Source organism: Zootoca vivipara, chromosome 13, assembly GCF_963506605.1.
Source record: "Zootoca vivipara chromosome 13, rZooViv1.1, whole genome shotgun sequence".
NCBI lineage: Eukaryota > Metazoa > Chordata > Lepidosauria > Squamata > Lacertidae > Zootoca > Zootoca vivipara.
Genome location: NC_083288.1, coordinates 48,098,560 through 48,117,797, shown reverse-complemented (window position 1 = coordinate 48,117,797; position 19,238 = coordinate 48,098,560). Strand labels below are relative to the sequence as shown.

Genomic DNA, 19,238 nt, shown 5'->3' with positions numbered 1-19,238 from the left:
TGGGACATGTAGCTCTGTGAGGGGGTGCAGTGCTCAGGATTCTTGGAGTGTGTGTGGCGCTTTAAATGTATGGTGTGTATGCAGCCTCACTCTAAAAGCACCCCACATGCAATGAGTACAAGACAGAAGCGGAAATGTTAGAAGGGTCAGAGTGAGGAACACAGAAAGTATAAGGAATGCCCAAATGCCAGGAGATTCTTTCCACCAAAGCTTTAAGCCATTTCTGTCCGTCTACAGGTTCCCCCCACCTGTCCTGTCTTGGATGTCTGCACAGTTGCCCCAATCTTAATCAGTGGGGAGTGGGCAGCTGTGTTCCCCATGAACTCAAAAGACATTTAGGAGGGGTAGTTCTCCCTGAGGTTACTTTAGGACATCAGTTGCTGGAAAAATCAGGCCTGAACTAGTTTCGTTCCTTTCTAGCTCCAGGGCAGGAGTGGGGGTGGGGAAAGACAAGCACCAGCCAGGGAGGGGATTTGGCTGAGGCGCTTATGCAAGCCAGCTGCAGCAGCTCAGCAGGAGTTTATCCATCAAGTTAAAGCCAGTTACTCAGCAGCTGAGTCAGCTAAAAAGGGAGAGATTAAATGTGCATATGAAAGAGAGGCAGGGAAGAAGAAAAATCTATGCCTCCAGACCTCAACAACGAGGAGCTGCTCACTAATGGGCCTTTTGGCCAAATTTTGAAATCGAATACAGTACTGGAATGCAAAGGCTGTGGAATTAGTAAAGAACAACAACCAGACGGGAGGGATTGCGGAAACAGATAACATTGGACTGTCAATTACAGTTGAAGGATTGAAGTCTTGTTTCTCTTCCAGCATGCCTTTCAAGTGAAGATTTTTATCCCAGCCTTTATCTATATTTGCCTAGAAATTTCATTTATATGTTGATGTTTTTATTGTTAAATCACTTCAGGATGCTTTGTGTGAAGTGATTCATAAATTAATTCAAACAAACAAACAAACAAACAAACAAACAAACAGAGATAATACTGGTGGTTCAGAATAGCCAGTGGTAAAATTTAGCAGGAAGACTGATGAGAGAGAGGGCTATGGCTGATGATTGGAGGTAATCATTGTGAGACTGGAATTGGGCAGTGTCACCAGAGCCTTGTGAAGCAAGACTTTATCCGCTTTATCTAGTGTACTATGGTTTCTGTTTAGTGTCTCCAGTGCTGACTGACGTAAGCAAGCGGCCTAGAACAGGCCAGAATGTTGTTTTCCTGTACCAGTCCCAGCTTGGTAGCCACAGACTGGCCTGGATAAATTTGTTGGTGCTTTAAAGGAGGACACAGAGATGCCATGGAAGTGGCATTACTGGTCTCTGACCTCTCTGAATGAAGCCCCGGATCTATTTTGAGGTCAGGAATAGGGTGGCTGGTTTTGATTAGCCCCTGGGACAGTGTGTGCTAAAAAAAAATAGCAACAGATCTGAGCCACACCCTCTGGCTCTAGCATCAGCTCTGAGATTCTGTGTCTGAAAGGATCCCATGGAATTGGAGACTCACTGGCCTTAATCCACTCCTGCTGAGTGCCAGAAATACTGAGAAACAAGGGAACTTCCAGGAGTTTTGACTCTGTTAACGGAAAAAATCTGAGGGCTCCCTTGGACAAAACAAAACTCCAGCCAAAATATCAGAGCAAAACAGCAGCCAGTAGGCTTGGTCTTTATTAAGGATGAACTGTCGCGACAGGGCCCCACCTGCAACGAAGTGAAGCAAGATGGAGACCCCGAACAAAAGGGGTCTTCCCTTTTTATGTGCTCCCCACCACCAAGATACAACCCCAAGTCTACGTCACTAAAATGTCACTAATACATCATTAATACATCACAAAAAGGAGGGGTTCAGAGGTAGTAATTCGAGCATCTGGCCAGGTGTTCCTGGCGCCTTCTCACCCCCTCCCTTCTATATTTCCTCAGGTCAAAGGGAGATGCGTAGCCATCAGGAAGGTGATGGTTGTCCATTGACTTAGGTTTGGTCCGAATCCACATGAAGGGAAAATCCATTGTATAGGAGATGGTCGGCTGTCTGGCACAGTTGGAGATGGAATTTCCTTGTTTGGGAGGAGGCTGTGTACGTGTTGTCTCGCTCACCAGATTATGGCTGTTCCTCCTCCCAGGATCCCCCCTTTGATACAGTTTAATATATAGGCTAAAATAAAACATGGAATCAGAAGAACCCTGAGTCGTGAGTGTTTCCTTCTAGATGTGCAGCATGTGGGGAAACATTCTGTCCTAGACAGTAATGGGTTAACACATTCAAACACTTTGGGTTACAGGCAACTTTGAAACCAGTCAGTAATCACCTGAGGTAAGTGTAGAAAGCTGTCAAAATAGATTCACCCGGTCTACCAATTGACGGAGAACAGACGCGGGAGACATGCTGATAGAGCTGTCAAAGTAGTTTCATCCGGTCTACCCATGCAGGGAGCAGGAGTGCGAGCGCGTCCTTCCGGAGGGACGAAATGTCGGCCAGCCCTTATTTACGGGGGGGCCATAAAAGAAAGGAGGCTACGTGATAAAGAGGGTGTGCTTGTGGAACTGTGTAAACCTATATTTTGTGTTGAAAGATTGGGGGGGGGTAATTCCTGCAACAGTTCCCCCCTTTGGAGATAGGATCGTGAAGGTGGGTACCGCACGATCCCTTTCTCCACACAAACGGACGAAATGGACACTTATATGCAAAAGTCTGAAGTCTGTAAAGTACTTAAAGGTCCCATTTCTACGCATTCAGAATGATCGCCCCAAGGTTGTGGTTCCCGGACTGGATGAAATAGGGGACGAGTGTGAGGGGTAGGGAGGCAGGGACCGCATGCATGACAACACAAGGGGAAACAATTAATAGCACAGCAAAATAGAGCGACGCATGCGACCACAGCGATCAGTATAATAAGACCATTACCCAAAAGTTGTTTCACCCAGGCTGACCCAGGTAACCAGTCGAAGAGGTGGGAGTCTGAGAGACCTTCGTGTTGGATTTCCTTCAGTCCCTCCGTTAATCGGTGTATATTGTTCATATGCCCAGTGATATTCAGGGTCTGGTCAGAGACGTAGGTGCAGCACTCTGATCCTACAAGAGCGCATACGCCTCCAGTTGATGCTAATATAAAATCCAAAGCTAATTTATTTTGCAAAGCCACCTGTCTCACCTCCGTGAGTTCCGTAAGAATAGATTGGGTGGCCGCATTGGACTCCTCCATGAAGTTTAGTAAAATGTCAGTCAGTTTAAGGATATCGACATGGTTGGAGCCTGCTCCGTAGGCGGGAAACAAAGCCCTACCGTATGTTTCTCCATTTGCAGATACTTTTGACAATTTAGAGAGGTCCTTTTCCCTCCTGTTTCGTCTCCTACCCGAGGGTAGTTCAGGAGTCACTCTAATCCCTGGTAAGATTAGGCCAAGGTAGCAGGAACCGCGAGAATGTGGACTAACCCACACGTAACCACGATGCCCACACAGCCAGAACAGGCCTTGGAGGCAGGAGTTTATACGCCCTGTAATAAACGATCGGAAAAAACAGCGGGCAATAGGGGTGGGGGTCCAGGAGTCAGGTAGCCCCATTATCTGTTTCCAAGCGGATGCTAGGTCCGGGTGGGGAAAAGAGGCACCCCTATGCGATACAGTTATTCGGCCTGATAAGGAGATGTCAATGGTGTACTTACATGAGCTGTCTCCGATCATCCTATCTTCGCCACTGAATTTGCGGCATAAGTCCCCGTTGGTAGGTCCAGATAAATGAATGTATTGGTGGGTGAGATTTACTGCGGTAAGGTTCCAAGACGATATGTTGGCAGAAAGGTGCTGTTGCAATGAAAGAGGGACCCCAAGAAAGGGAATGCCACTTTGGAGGTGGGCTGGGGTATGCGCACAGACCCAGCAGTTGTCTGTAGTTGCTTGTCCTGCTATTTCAGAGATGAGGCGTACATAAGAGTTGGAGTGCCAGAGGGAGAGGAGATCATTGTTAGAGGGAGAAGTCGGAGACAACAGTTCCCCCCTTTGGCGAGGAGCGGTGCCCACAGGATGTAAAGGGTCTTGCCGAGTGAGAAGGGTTAGATTGGTGGACAAACCTCCACACCTTTGTGGACCAGTTGTGTCCCATTTAGAGTCTGTGAGGCCAGCAGTGGGGTGGAACCAGCCTTCTATATATGTTTTTCCCACCCAGGTCGAGGCTTTTCCGATGTCCCAGACACAGCAGAAGCGTCGCAAACAAATTCCTTGTAAGATGGTGGGTTTTGGTGAAGTGTCCACGCGTTGACAATAGAATCCATAAAGCAGGCGGTCAGAGGGATGGTTTCGGTCAGTGTAAACTGTGTCTGAAGTGTCACCATCCAGTGCAGTCCAGTTCAAGGGTTTAAGGATCCTTCCATCCTCAAAGAGGGTGTAAGATCCATTAAGACAGCGAGCCCTGTTCCAGGTGTCATCGAGGGTTAAAAGTAATTTCCCAACACGCGTGTAATTTGGGGAACGGATGAAAAGTTCCCACGTGCTTTGTGGTGTCAAAATAGGGAGAATGGCATGTCGTAGCAAGATGCGAGTCTCAGGTAAGCAGAAGTCAAAGTCTCCTAAGCGGTCTGGGGTCCCCTCCCTCACCATATCCACAATCCCATAGTCCAAATATTGGTGTTTGGTGTGTAGTCCTGGGCACCATGTATCCGTACTTGCTGTGTAAAAGCTGGCGGTGTTGAAGAGGAGAAAAAGGAAGAAAGGGTGTGGAGTAGACGGTGGCATGGGGAGAAGGTTGGAACACCAATAGAGGGAAGCTGCCAGCTGAGCTGTCAAACGGAGCGGGAAGCGAAGCGGAGAGGTGAGCTGTCAGATGAGCTGTCAAACGGAGCGGGAAGCGAAGCGGAGAGATGAGCTGTCAACGAAGTTGTCAGATGAGCTGTCAAACGGAGCGGGAAGCGAAGCGGAGAGGTGAGCTGTCAGATGAGCTGTCAAACGGAGCGGGAAGCGAAGCGGAGAGGTGAGCTGTCAACGAAGTTGTCAGATGAGCTGTCAAACGGAGCTGTCAGATGAAATAGGTTCCCTCCGGAGACGTAGGCGGATGGGTGGTTGGTCCTCAGTGTCGGGTCCTGGAAGGATCTCGGAGGTCCAACAGGTCTCAGGTGAAAATGTTGCTGGTCCGGTCTGTTGGGCCCGATTCGTGCCCCGAGCTGGTCCGGTCTGTTGGGCCCGATTCGTGCCCCGAGCTGGTCCGGTCTGTTGGGCCCGATTCGTGCCCCGAGCTGGTCCGGTCTGTTGGGCCCGATTCGTGCCCCGAGCTGGTCCGGTCTGTTGATCCTCTTCGTCGTCTCTGTCGTCCTCTTCTAGTGGTGCAGGTGTCGCAAAAATCGGGAGGTCCCCGTCGGGGTCTGGTGAATCAGTAGGTGGGGGTACAGCCTTGCAGCGAGTGTGGTGGAGCCAGGAGGACTTTTCTGCAACTTTAAGAGAGGTGGGGGTAGTCAGTAGTACCTGATAAGGTCCCTCCCAGGTGGGTTGCAGTGGCACCTTGAGGTAAGTCCTGGTCAGGATCCAGTCTCCCGGTTGGAAAGAGTGGACGTTCTCATCTAGGGGTAAATTCTGGGCTCCAGCTGCGTACCTGTGAAGATTAACCAGCTGTTTTTGGAGCTGGATTACATACTGCGTTAATTCAGACTCCCCTACTTCTAATTCCGATGTGGGGAATTGGGTATTGTACACTGGGGATGGCCTCCCAAACAGTAGTTCGTAAGGGGAGAGGCGGAGTTTCCCTTTGGGGCAACTTCGTATATTGTGGAGGACAAGGGGAAGGGCATTTACCCACTTCATTCCGGTGGTCTGGCAGAGTTTTCCAAGCTGTGTTTTGAGTTGTTGATTAGCCCTCTCAACCTGCCCGGAAGAAGGGGGGTGGTACGGAGTATGTAGTTTCCACTTAATCCCTAGGGCTTTGGCTATTTGCTGAACAATTTCTGAGGTGAAATGAGAACCTTTGTCGGAGTCTATATGTCTTGGTATTCCAAACCGGGGTATTATCTCATGGAGAAGAGACTTTGCGACGACTTGAGCAGTAGCTCTGCGGGCTGGAAAGCATTCAACCCAGCCCGATAATTGATCAATCACGGTCAAGGCATGTCTATATCCCTGGCACGGGGGCAGGTCAATGAAGTCTACTTGTAGACTTTCGAATGGGACAAACGCCCAGGGCCTGGCCCCTGGCGGACTTCTGGCAGTATGCTTTGGGTTGAAATTTTGACAAGCGATACAGTTTTTTACAGCAGCTTTGGCGGCAAGAGCTAGTCCAGGGGCATACCAACATCGTTGCATGCTGTCTACGAGCTTGTCCCTTCCCCAATGGGTACACTGATGTAGAATCCTTAGATGTTTGGGCACCCAGAGCCTTGGCATAATAAGTCTCTTGTCCGGAAGATACCAGATCCCGTCCTTAAAGGTTGCCCCCTGTTCTTTCCAACCCTCCACTTCCTTTGGTGTGCTAGTTTTGTACATTGTGGCGAAATCTACATCTGCGGGCAGTTGGGCTCCTTGAAACTCGTAATCTGGTAAGAGGGGCATTAAGGCTGCTTCCTGAGCTGCCTGGTCTGCATGTCGGTTTCCGACTGAGATTGGATCCTTTCCCTTTGTGTGGGCTTTGCAATGTACCACGGCTATCGCTTCAGGGAGATGGATAGAATTCATTAATCGCTCCACCAAGGGTGCATGTGCAATGTGTGTCCCTGCTGCAGTCAAAAAACCTCTCTGCAGCCAGATCTGCCCAGTGGCATGTACGAGTCCGAAGCAATACTTTGAGTCTGTATATATGGTGATCCGTTGTCCTGCTCCTAATTCACAGGCCCTGATCAGGGCGATCAATTCCGCTGCCTGAGCACTGTATCGTGCATTTATTGGGCGGGCTTCTAAAATGTCACCGTTTGTGACTACCGCATAGCCACTTTTACGTTCTCCTGCCACAATTTTGGAACTCCCATCGGTATACATGACAATATCTGACTGTTCCAAGGGGAGGTAGTCCAGGTCCTGCCGTGGTTTTTCAGCGTGTCTCACTATTTGAGAGCAATCATGGTGAGGAGTCCCGTCTTGTGGAAGGGGCAGGAGCGTGGCCGGGTTGAGAGTATTTACCCTTTTTATCGTCACGTTGGACGGGCTAAGGAGGATGGCTTCATATCTGTTTAGTCTCTGTATGGTGAAGCGTTGGCATCCCTGGAGGTTAAGGAGGGTGGCCACAGAGTGCGGGACGTTAACTGTCATATCGTGTCCTAATACTGTTTCCTGTGCCTTTTCTAGTAGTAGTGCAGCTGCGGCTACTGCTCGTAGGCATCCTACGTTCCCCATAACAGTGGTGTCCAATTGGAGGCTGTAATAGGCTACTGGTCTATTTCTGCCCTGGAAAGGTTGGGTGAGAACGCCAGAGGCTACTCCTTTATTCTCATGCACAAACAGAGAGAAAGGCAACCTATAGTCTGGAAGTCCAAGGGCAGGTGAGGACCTTAGTTCCTTTTTTATGGATTCAAAGGATTCTAATGACTCCGCTGACCAGTCTAACTGTTCCGGGGCTTTATCTTGAGTCATAGCTGTAAGGGGGCGAGTGAGTTCCCCGTACCGGGGGATCCATGCGCGGCAGAACCCGCTCATCCCAAGAAAGCCCCTAAGTTGTCGTTTTGTCTTTGGAAGGGGTATCTTGGTTATCGCCTCTATTCTGTCCGTAGTCAAGGCTCGGGTTCCCTCCCCCAGGATGTGGCCAAGGTATTTCACCTCCTTTTGACAGTATTGTATCTTCTTTGGGGATACTTTATGTCCCTTGTATGCTAGAGCGGTGAGGAGGGTTTTGGTGTCTAGTTTACAGGATTCTAAGCTTCTCCCACAAATTAAAATATCATCAACATAAAGTAGAATAGCTGACCCCCCCGGAAGAGTGACGTCTTGTAGATCTTGGTAGAGGATTGCTGAAAAAATAGCCGGGGATTCTACATAACCCTGGGGAAGCCTGGTCCAAGTGAGTTGGCCAGTGCGCCAGGTGAAGGCGAAAAGAAACTGGCTTTCCACATCCACTGGGATGCTGAAGAAGGCAGAGCACAGGTCAATGACCGAGTATACAACAGTTCCCCCTGGTATCGTGCTGAGAAGGTGGTGGGGGTTTGCTACTACCGCGTGGCGGGGAACAACAAAGGAATTTATGAGTCTCAAGTCTTGAACTAAGCGCCACCTTACAGGGTTGGTGTTTGGTTTGCGAACTGGGAGTAATGGGGTGTTACAAGGGGAAGCGCACGGCACTAGAACTCCCATTTTCAGAAATTCGTCAATCATCGGAGTTAACCCATCTACTGCTTCCTGAGGTAAGGGGTATTGTTTAGCACATGGGAAAGGTAGATCCTTTCGATAATTTATTTTCACTGGAATTGCGGATTTTAGTAGTCCTACTGAGGTGGATTCTGTTCCCCATAACCAAGAGGGAATGTCACTGAGGAGTTCTGGGGGAAGGTCAGGGTCCTTAGTATGGACGTCTTGTAATATTCCTTGGAAACTGAAAAGGGCTTCGTTGGGCATGTGAAGGTAGATACCTTCCTGCCCACACTTAATAGTGGCATTTAACTTGCAGAGCAGATCCCTTCCCAAGAGGTTAACAGGGCTTGAAGTTAGAAGAAAAGTATGTTCAACAGACAAAGGTCCGACTGAAACAGTGGCAGGTTTCGAGAGGGAGCAGACACGGGGAATCCCATCCAGCCCCATTACGGTCCTCGTTTCCTTTCCCGGGGGCAGGTGACTATTTGTGAGGGTAGAATAGGTTGCCCCCGTGTCCAGTAAGCAATCATATAGGTGTCCATCTATTTCCATAGTGCAGATGGGATCTGTAGGGGACAGTTGTAATACAGGGCAGAGGAAAGAGAAAGAGGCGGGATCTGCTGCTGATTGTCAATATTCTTGGTATTCTTCTACCACCATTCCCCGGGCTGGTGTTGAGATGCGATTTGGTTGATTGAAGGGATTAGTATTATTTGCGGAGTTCCGCTGGGGTACTGGGGGAAGGGGAGTTCTTGTAGGCTGCACCCTGTAAGGTTCATAATTGGTAGTATTTTCCCGGAGCATGGGGGCTGGCAGTTCCCTATATTCTGGCCTCTCATAAGCTGTTCTGGGATGTGTAAGGTCCCTTCGCTCAGATCTAGCTGGTCGTGTCTCCCTTAATTCCTCCGTGTACCGGGGAAGGGACGGACAATTTCGTTTTAGGTGACCTTCCCCTTGACAGTGGTAGCAGGTACGTCTAGCCGGTTGATCTGGAAATCGCCCCTTCGGTTTATCCCGTGGTTGTGGGGGAAGTTCAGCAGAATAGGCTAGTATACGGGGACTGTCCCCTTTCTGATCTTTCTTCTTCCGCTCATCTCGTGTATTAAACACCGATTTAGCAATGGTGAGGATTTCACTCATATTTTTTCCTTCATAGCCTTGATGCATGTTCAAAGCCTTGCGAATGTCAGCAGTGGCTTGATCTTTAAAGAGCCCTTTAATAATAACTTCGTGTTCTGAACTCTCAGGGTTTATCCCTCCCCAGGTTTTGAGCGTGGATACCAATCGGGAATAGTAGTCCGAAGGGTGCTCATCAGGTCCTTGTAGGACAGCTTGTACTTTGGTCCAATTCACGGATCGTTTTCCTGCAGCCTGTAGACCATCTAAAATGGATTTCCTGAATATCTCTAGGCTCCAAACTCCCGCTTCCGTATTATAATCCCATTTAGGGTTAACTAAAATATCTTGCGGCGTTAAGGCAGTGGCCCCTGCTGGCATATTGAGTTGGTAGCCAGGCGTACTCAAAGCTTCCCCTGCCTTTGTAAGTATTTCCCTCTTTTCAGCATCATTGAACAGAGTACCTAATAACATATGTACATCTGCCCAGGTTGGATTATGTGTAGAGAAAATCATGGCAATCTGTCGATGGCATTTGTCGGGGTCGTCACGGATGGAGGGCATTCTATCAGACCATACCATTAGATCAGAACAAAGAAAAGGCTGATGTGTGAAAACCATGCGAGGTGGGTCCCCTGCTCGTGCCGGTGGGATAGGTAGAGCTCTTAAGGGAAACATGGCAGACACCTCCCCATTGGATAATGGGTTCCTTTGTCGTGTGCGCATAGATATTGGCTCTCCATCTTCCTCGTTTACACGATTTTCTGGGGGTTGAGCAGTAAAATCAGGAGGTGGTAGCCTTCCCGTCCCTATGGAGTTTTGAAGCGATGTGTCTTGTGAGGGTAGGGAATTCAGGTAACCTCCCTCCCCTCCCGGCAAGATTAATTGGGAGTTTCGAGCCGGTGAAAAGACTACTTGGGGTCCTTCTGTTGGTGGCGGGTTCAACAAAGGGTTCTGCGGGACTGGGGTGATGTCCTGGCCTTCTCTCAAGGTTGTTGCATTGAGCAAGGGGTCTTGAGGTGGGGGTACGGCCAGTTGTCCTCCCCCCGCTACGGTTGTGTTAAGGAAGGGGTTCTGAACTGACGAGATGCCAGGCGGTCCTCCCCCCGCTGCTCCTGCGTTGAGCATGGGGTTTTGAACTGGCGTGATAGCAGGCAGTCCTCCTCCCGCTGCTCCTGCGTTGAGCATGGGGTTTTGAACTGGCGTGATAGCAGGCAGTCCTCCTCCCGCTGCTCCTGCGTTGAGCATGGGGTTTTGAACTGGCGTGATAGCAGGCAGTCCCCCTCCCGCTGCTCCTGCGTTGAGCATGGGGTTTTGAACTGGCGTGATAGCAGGCAGTCCTCCTCCCGCTGCTCCTGCGTTGAGCATGGGGTTTTGAACTGGCGTGATAGCAGGCAGTCCCCCTCCCGCTGCTCCTGCGTTGAGCATGGGGTTTTGAACTGGCGTGATAGCAGGCAGTCCCCCTCCCGCTGCTCCTGCGTTGAGCATGGGGTTTTGAACTGGCGTGATAGCAGGCAGTCCTCCTCCCGCTGCTCCTGCGTTGAGCATGGGGTTTTGAACTGGCGTGACTGCGGGCAGTCCTCCCCCAGCTGCTCCTGCGTTGAGCATGGGGTTTTGAACTGGCGTGACTGCGGGCAGTCCTCCCCCCGCTGCTCCTGCGTTGAGCATGGGGTTTTGAACTGGCGTGACTGCGGGCAGTCCTCCCCCCGCTACTGGCATCCCTGGCCTTCCGCTGCCGCTAGGGTCTGGAGGTGCCATTGGCTCTGGGTAGTAAAGGGACACGAGGGACCGATCCAACAGTTCTTCCTGCATCTGTATTTCCTCATACGGAGGAGGTCTTGCCGTTTTCATTACAGGCATTTGTCGGACTATATTTGCTTGTTTGTATTTAAAAAGTTCGCGGGCCTCTATAAAGGCATTCAGGTAATTGAGTTGTTGCGGTCTTTCCCCAGCCAAATAGGTTTTAAGTGCTTGCATCTTTGTTTCATTGAATGAACCTTGCGGAGGCCACCGGGATCCTGCTTCCAAGTAATGGGTGTAAGCTACCCATGAAAGGCTGCAGAAATCTCGTAGTTTTGATTTGGAGAGACCCTTCCTCCCCTTTAACTCCTTCCAGTGAGATAAGACAAACTGTAAAGGGGTACAGGGGTCCTCTCTTGGATGAGAAGGTTTCGGTAGGGTCTGGTAGCCAGTAGGACTCCATTTATCATGCTTGGAAACGCGGGCACCCATGTTCTCCAATATAACTTTGAGGATGGGTGTCGCTGAAGCCGCAAGTTATGTGCACAGATATGCAGGTCCTAGTAAGAGCATGGGAAGAGGCAAAAGGAATAAGGAAAAGGGAGGAGAAAAGAAATTAAATCTATTTGTTATATTCACTCGCACACTCCCCTGGCTCGTCCGGGGCTAATTCCGACGGGACGGTCCAAAGGAAATGCTTGAGGAAGAATTCAGGAATGTTTCCCTTGAAGCGTTCTGGGCCAACTCCGAAGGAACGGATCAAGGAAAAGATTAGAAAAGGATTTTGGGAAAGGTTTCCCTTGAAACGTTCTGGGCCAACTCCGAAGGAACGGATCAAGGAAAAGATTAGAAAAGGATTTGGGAAAGGTTTCCCTTGAAACGTTCTGGGCCAACTCCGAAGGAACGGATCAAGGAAAAGATTAGAAAAGGATTTGGGAAAGGTTTTACTTGGAACGTCCTGGACTCCCTCCGACGGGACGGACCAAGAGGAATGTCTAAGACATCTATCTGCCTGCTTAACTTTGGGCACCTCCTGCCCACAATCCAACCCCAGGTAGCTAGCCTGGATACCCCGGGTCTCATACCCGGAAACACACAGTCCTTAATTTTTCCACACTACGTGCAAACTATCCCTATTGCGGGGTCCCATTTCCTTTGAGGTGCCACCCCTTCTATAGCCACGACAGCCCCCTGCCTAGCACTGAACCTAAGGTCGGAATTCCCTACTGGACGCTTGCGCAATGCAATGCCAGATCAGGACCCGGTAGATTTAAGTCGGAAAAGAACAAACGACCTTGCGTTCTCACATTTGCGGGTCATCCCCAACAAGGGTCGCCACAAAGGAGGGGCGGCTTCGTTTGATAAGGTAAAGAAAGTTAAAGATCTAGAAAGTGGCAGAGTCCTCTGATCCTCCTGGGCTACCTCCGACGGGTCGGATCAGAGAGCGAGTATAAGGAAGGAAAAGGGGAGAAGAGAGAGACTACCCCCTTGACCCTCTGTGGGCCAACTCCGATGCATCAGGTCAAGGAGGGAGAAGGGAAGAAAGACAAGTGGAGAAATAAAGAATTTCGGCTGTCGTGGAGCACTACCCCTTTAACCAACCCCCTCCCCGTGTATTAATTTTAAACCATACTCACGTCCCGATCTGTCTGTCGTGGATCCCGGGATCCTTGGCTAGCCGGCTCTTCGACCGTGCCTTTGCTCTCCTTGGCTGAGTCCTTGGTAACGATTGATTACCGCCCGCAAAGAGAGGCAGGGATGAAGGGAAAGATCCCTGGGCTAAGGCCGCCCAGTGGCGCCTGATCCCCCTTCTCTTTCCTCACCTTTACAGGAGAACCAAGAGTCCCGCACCGTGGTCGCCAAACTGTTAACGGAAAAAATCTGAGGGCTCCCTTGGACAAAACAAAACTCCAGCCAAAATATCAGAGCAAAACAGCAGCCAGTAGGCTTGGTCTTTATTAAGGATGAACTGTCGCGACAGGGCCCCACCTGCAACGAAGTGAAGCAAGATGGAGACCCCGAACAAAAGGGGTCTTCCCTTTTTATGTGCTCCCCACCACCAAGATACAACCCCAAGTCTACGTCACTAAAATGTCACTAATACATCATTAATACATCACAAAAAGGAGGGGTTCAGAGGTAGTAATTCGAGCATCTGGCCAGGTGTTCCTGGCGCCTTCTCACCCCCTCCCTTCTATATTTCCTCAGGTCAAAGGGAGATGCGTAGCCATCAGGAAGGTGATGGTTGTCCATTGACTTAGGTTTGGTCCGAATCCACATGAAGGGAAAATCCATTGTATAGGAGATGGTCGGCTGTCTGGCACAGTTGGAGATGGAATTTCCTTGTTTGGGAGGAGGCTGTGTACGTGTTGTCTCGCTCACCAGATTATGGCTGTTCCTCCTCCCAGGATCCCCCCTTTGATACAGTTTAATATATAGGCTAAAATAAAACATGGAATCAGAAGAACCCTGAGTCGTGAGTGTTTCCTTCTAGATGTGCAGCATGTGGGGAAACATTCTGTCCTAGACAGTAATGGGTTAACACATTCAAACACTTTGGGTTACAGGCAACTTTGAAACCAGTCAGTAATCACCTGAGGTAAGTGTAGAAAGCTGTCAAAATAGATTCACCCGGTCTACCAATTGACGGAGAACAGACGCGGGAGACATGCTGATAGAGCTGTCAAAGTAGTTTCATCCGGTCTACCCATGCAGGGAGCAGGAGTGCGAGCGCGTCCTTCCGGAGGGACGAAATGTCGGCCAGCCCTTATTTACGGGGGGGCCATAAAAGAAAGGAGGCTACGTGATAAAGAGGGTGTGCTTGTGGAACTGTGTAAACCTATATTTTGTGTTGAAAGATTGGGGGGGGGTAATTCCTGCAACAACTCTGAGTTGGAACATAAGGCAATAACATATGTTCCTGTAATATTGTGAAGCCAGCTCTCCCGCCTCCTACCCCTGAAATATTCATTCCGGTACCAGTTTGACACTACTACTCCCCACACAAAACCACGACATATTTCCCCATAGAATCCTACACTCAGACCCACCCATTCATCCTGGAGTTATTCCTGGGCTCCTCCTAAGATCCCTTTCTGAAACCTTAGGCAGCCCTGATCTATTATTGGGATCTTCAAACCAAATCCAGCTCTTGATCTCAGATCCTCTTTCGGGGATCTGCAGAAACAGATTGGGTCTCTGTGACCCAACTTTATCCTGGAAAGGAGATCAGACTCTCATCCTCACTACCTTTACCCTCCATTCATACGTGTTGTTTAGTCGTTTAATCATGTCCGACTCTTCGTGACCCCATGGACCATAGCACGCCAGGCACTCCTGTCTTGCACTGCCTCCCGCAGTTTGGTCAAACTCATGTTCGTAGCTTCGAGAACACTGTCCAACCATCTCGTCCTCTGTCGTCCCCTTCTCCTTGTGCCCTCAATCTTTCCCAACATCAGGGTCTTTTCCAAGGATTCTTCTCTTCTCATGTTGTCTTTGTCCATGGAGTTTTCTTGGCAGGGATACTGGAGTGGCTTGCCAGTTCCTTCTCCAGGTGAATCACGTTTAGTCAAAACTCTCCACTATGACCTGTCCATCTTGGGTGGCCCTGCATGGCATTGCTCATAGCTTCTCTGAGTTATTCAAGCCCCTTCGCCACGACAAGGCATTCATACGTAATTGACCACATAACTTCAATGTCATTGTAATCCCTCATATAGACAACCCCCCTTGAAGTTTATGGAATATGTTCCTGTGAGGGACAGGGGATATCGCGAAGTCCCTCCCCTCCTGAGTTCAAGCCCGTCCCCGAGCAAAGGGGAAAGCAGGGAGAGTTCCGATTCCAGTGGGGAAGCAGGAAGTCGTGTCCGAGGCTCAGGCAAGGTAGAGGAGCCAGGGTCCCAGGTGGGACAGGAAGGGGCAAGCAAGGGGGGAAGACCCATCCCTCCAACTCCAGAATTACGCAGGAAGAGGAGGGGCAAGAGGATGGGTCTGCCAAAGCTTTTGTGTTGGAGAAAGACGCGCCAAAAGCCATTAGGAGGTTCTGAAACCGACTGACAACATCGCTCCGTGTAAATAGCAATGACTTGAGCACTGTAAATACGCAGCACCAATAAAAGAATAAAATGCAGAGCTGCGTAGCGTCGTTACTCTGAAGTAGTCCACTCCGGCCACTGTGACAGCAACCTCCTAATCATTTTTGGGCTACTTCGGAGTTGCCGGGATGAGCGTGTCCGAGGCGGAGAAGTGGCGGCAGATCGCTGAGCAAGCCCAGCTAGAACTGCAACAGCTGTCGCTGCAGGCGCAGGGAGAATTGAAGGCAGCTAAAGAGGAGACTAAGAAGGTCCAGGACGACCGGCTACAACTTGCGGAACAGGTGAGAGAGCTCCAGGAAAAAGAGCAGCATTTAAGGGCGGTGGCGGTAGACCTCCAAAACAAGCTGGATGCAGAGAAAAACAAGGCGGGAGGGGCTCCCCAAGTCCAAGTGCTGCCAGGAAGGAGAGCAGGGACCCTTGTAAGCAAGTTCAATGGAGACCCGAAGGAGTTTCAGGGCTTTGAGACTGAGATCGTGTATGCTCTTGAGCTGCACCAGAATGAGTTCCCCGATGATGAGCACAGAGTAGCGTTTATTGTGGAACATCTCACCGGAGCAGCCAGGGAGTGGCTAAGACCATTAATCGCAACCAAGAATCCTTGCATGAAAAATGTCCAACAATTTCTAGAAGGTTTGAGGACGATGTATTCGTCCGATAGTCATTTGGACCAGACTAAGGAGGAACTGCATAATTTACGCCAAGGAAATATGACAGTTCGCGCATATTGGGCGAAATTCACCATGCTGGTGCACAGACTGGGGTGGGTTTTGGATTCGCCTCCCATGCAAGCTGCGTTTTACTTGGGTTTGAGCGAGGAGGTGAAGGATGAACTCTCGAGAGGTCCAAAGCCCAGTACTATGGATCAGCTGAGCAAAGCAGCTCTGGCGGTGGGGGTGAGGCAGGAATCCCGGTGGAACGACAAGCAAGCGACGCGCGCAAAGCGGGCTTGGTTCCCACGGTCGCAGGAGAAGCCACTCCCTCAACAACCCTTTCAGGCCACGCCTGGAGCCAGCCAGGACCAGGAGCCCATGCAGATTGATAGCGCGCGCGCGCGGGCTTTTCAAACCCCAGCGGCGCCAAGACGCAAGGAGGGAAGGGGCGGGAATTGCTTTCTCTGCAACTCACCCCAGCATCTCGTCAGAGACTGCCCACATCGCAGGGAGTGGCAAGGAAAGGCGGGAACGGTGGTGCCCTCCCCCACTGACGCAGCACCACAGCAGGGAAACGGGAAAGCCTGGCTGCAGGAGACAAGGGGCAGCAGCCAGGCACAGTCAGCAGACAACAGCCCCAGCCCGCCCACCCGCACAGAGAGGTGCAGAGCCAGCCCACCCCTCCCAGAGCAGGAGTGGTTCTAGAAGTGACGCTAACGCTCCCAAATGGCTATCCCCTGACGGTCCTCGCCTTAATTGACAGTGGGGCGTCCGCCAACTTCTTCTCGAGAAGCTTTGCAGAAGAGCACCAAATCCAGCTTTTGCAGTTGGATTTTCCTCTGCACGTAGCCACCATTGACGGCAGGGAGCTGCTGGGAGGGGCCATCACACATCAAACCCCCCCCATGAGAATGACGGTGGGAAGGCACTCAGAGACACTGGCGTTCAACGTCACCACCATCTCAGACCCCCCCATCGTCTTGGGCATGAGCTGGCTGGCGCGCCACGACCCCTCCATCAGTTGGCACCAGAGGTGCATCACGTTTGGGTCAGACTTTTGTCTGGAACATTGCATGCAGCACCAACCAGGGGAGGGGCCTCCGATAGCCACGGTGGCCACCATGCATATCAAAGGGGGTGAGGCAATACCCAAGCAGTACTGGGACCTGCAGGAGGTCTTCAGCGAAGCGGAGTCCGACCACCTACCCCCGCACAGGCCTTTTGACTGCCAGATCAACCTGGTGCCAGGGGCGACGATACCCCCAGCCAAGCTGTACGCCATGTCAGACCAGGAGCTGGAGGATCTGCGCGCTTTCATCGACAAGAACCTCAAGCGGGGGTTCATAAGGGAAAGCAAGGCAGCAGGGGGCAGCCCGGTCTTCTGGGTGGACAAGAAAGACACGCAACAGCGCCGTCTTGTGGTGGACTTTAGACGGCTGAATTCGGTGACAGAGCCCGTGGCTTTCCCCATGCCCAGAGTGGATGATCTCCTGACAGCGGCACGCAGGGGCAAGATTTTCACCAAGCTGGACCTAAGGGGGGCGTACAACTTGATCAGGATCCGGGAAGGAGATGAATGGAAAACCACGATGTTCACGCCTCTGGGCTCTTTTGAATATCTGGTGATGCCCTTCGGTTTGCAAGGGGGCTCAGCATGCTTCCAGGCCTTCATGCACCACGTCCTGGGGTCCCTCCTCTTCAGGAAATGCTTGGTCTTCCTAGATGACATCCTTATCTACTCGAATGACCCAGTGCAGCATGTGAAAGATGTCAGAGAGGTGTTGCAACGCCTGAAGGAGAACCACCTGTATGTGAAGCTGGAGAAGTGCAAGTTTCACACCAAAGAGGTGGACTTCCTGGGCTACAAGCTGTCAGACAAGGGGCTGGCGATGGACAAGGACAAGGTGCAGGCCATCCTGGACTGGCACAGCCCCAGGACGCGCAAAGATGCCCAACGCCTACTAGGCTTCGCTAACTTCTACAGGAAGTTCATCAAGAACTTCTCTCGCGTTACGGCTCCCATCACGGACTGCCTGAGAGGCAAGCAGAAGTTCAAGTGGACACCAGAGGCGCAAGCAGCGTTCGAAAGCCTCAAGAGAGTGTTCGCCTCAGACCAAAACCTGTTCCATGTGGTGCAGGACGCGCCCCTACGCATTGAGACAGATGCTTCTGAAAAAGCTGTGGGCGCAATTTTGTTGCAACTGGACGCCAACAGGGAGTGGAGACCCTGTGCCTTCTTCTCCAGGAAGCTGACACAGCCTGAACGCAACTACACAGTGTTTGATAGGGAACTTCTTGCAATCTACGCTGCGTTCCAGCACTGGCGACACTTCCTGGTGGGCGCGAAGCACCCCATCCAGGTGTGCACAGACCACAGGAACCTGGAGTTCTGGAGAACTGCCAGGGTGCTCAACCAGCGGCAGATACGGTGGGCAGAGTTCTTCTCGAACTTCAACTTCTCCATCCACTACATCCCGGGGGAGCAGAATGTCAGGGCGGATGCCCTCTCCCGCAAGCCAGAGTACATGGAGGAGGAGGCGCCACCAGCCCCAAGGCACATTTTCCCCCCGTCGGCATGGTCCTGCGGAGCAGCTGTGGTGAGCGAGGCAGAACTCACAGCACTGACGGCAGCGGATGAATTTGCCAACCGCATCTTCAGAGAACTGAGAGGGGGGAGGGAGCAGGCAAAAGACTTTGCAGAACGCAGAGGGCTGCTTTTCTACAAGGGTGCGCTGTACCTACCCACCACCCAGCTTCGACGTACGGTCCTCAAGCAGATGCACGACAACCCTACAGCGGGGCATTTTGGAAGGGACAAAACCGCTCACCTAGTCATGAGACACTTCTGGTGGCCAGGGGTGCGGGAAGATGTTCGAGACTATGTAAGGGGATGTACCACCTGCCAGCGGGCGAAGGTGGTCAGAGCAGCGCCACCAGGGTTGCTGGAGCCCTTAGCCACACCACACAGGCCGTGGGAAGTGGTGTCCATGGACTTCATCACAGATCTGCCTTCGTCCAGGGGTAAGACTGCAGTGTTGGTGGTGGTGGACCTTATGTCCAAAATGTGTCACTTTATACCGTGTGCCAGGGCAGTCTCGGCAGAAGAGACAGCCAAACTGTTTGTTGATCACATTTTCAGACTGCATGGATTACCTTTAAGGGTTATTTCGGATCGTGGCCGCCAATTTGTTTCCAGGTTCTGGCGGCGGCTCATGAACCTCCTGCAGGTGGAGGTCAGCTTGTCGACGGCTCGGCACCCGCAGACCAATGGACAGGCGGAGCGGGTCAACGCCATTCTGCAGCAGTACCTGAGATGTTACGTCAGCCAGAGGCAAACGGACTGGGTGGATCGCCTGCCACTGGCAGAATTTGCCTACAACAATGCGGTG

At 51.2% G+C, this 19,238-nt stretch overlaps 1 protein-coding gene across 1 annotated transcript in view; it reads left to right on the top strand.

Moving 5' to 3' along the window:
- Positions 1–19,238, top strand: part of SLC7A8 (solute carrier family 7 member 8) — a 33,962-nt gene that overhangs the window by 6,247 nt on the left and 8,477 nt on the right. The gene's annotated exons all lie outside the window — the stretch shown is intronic.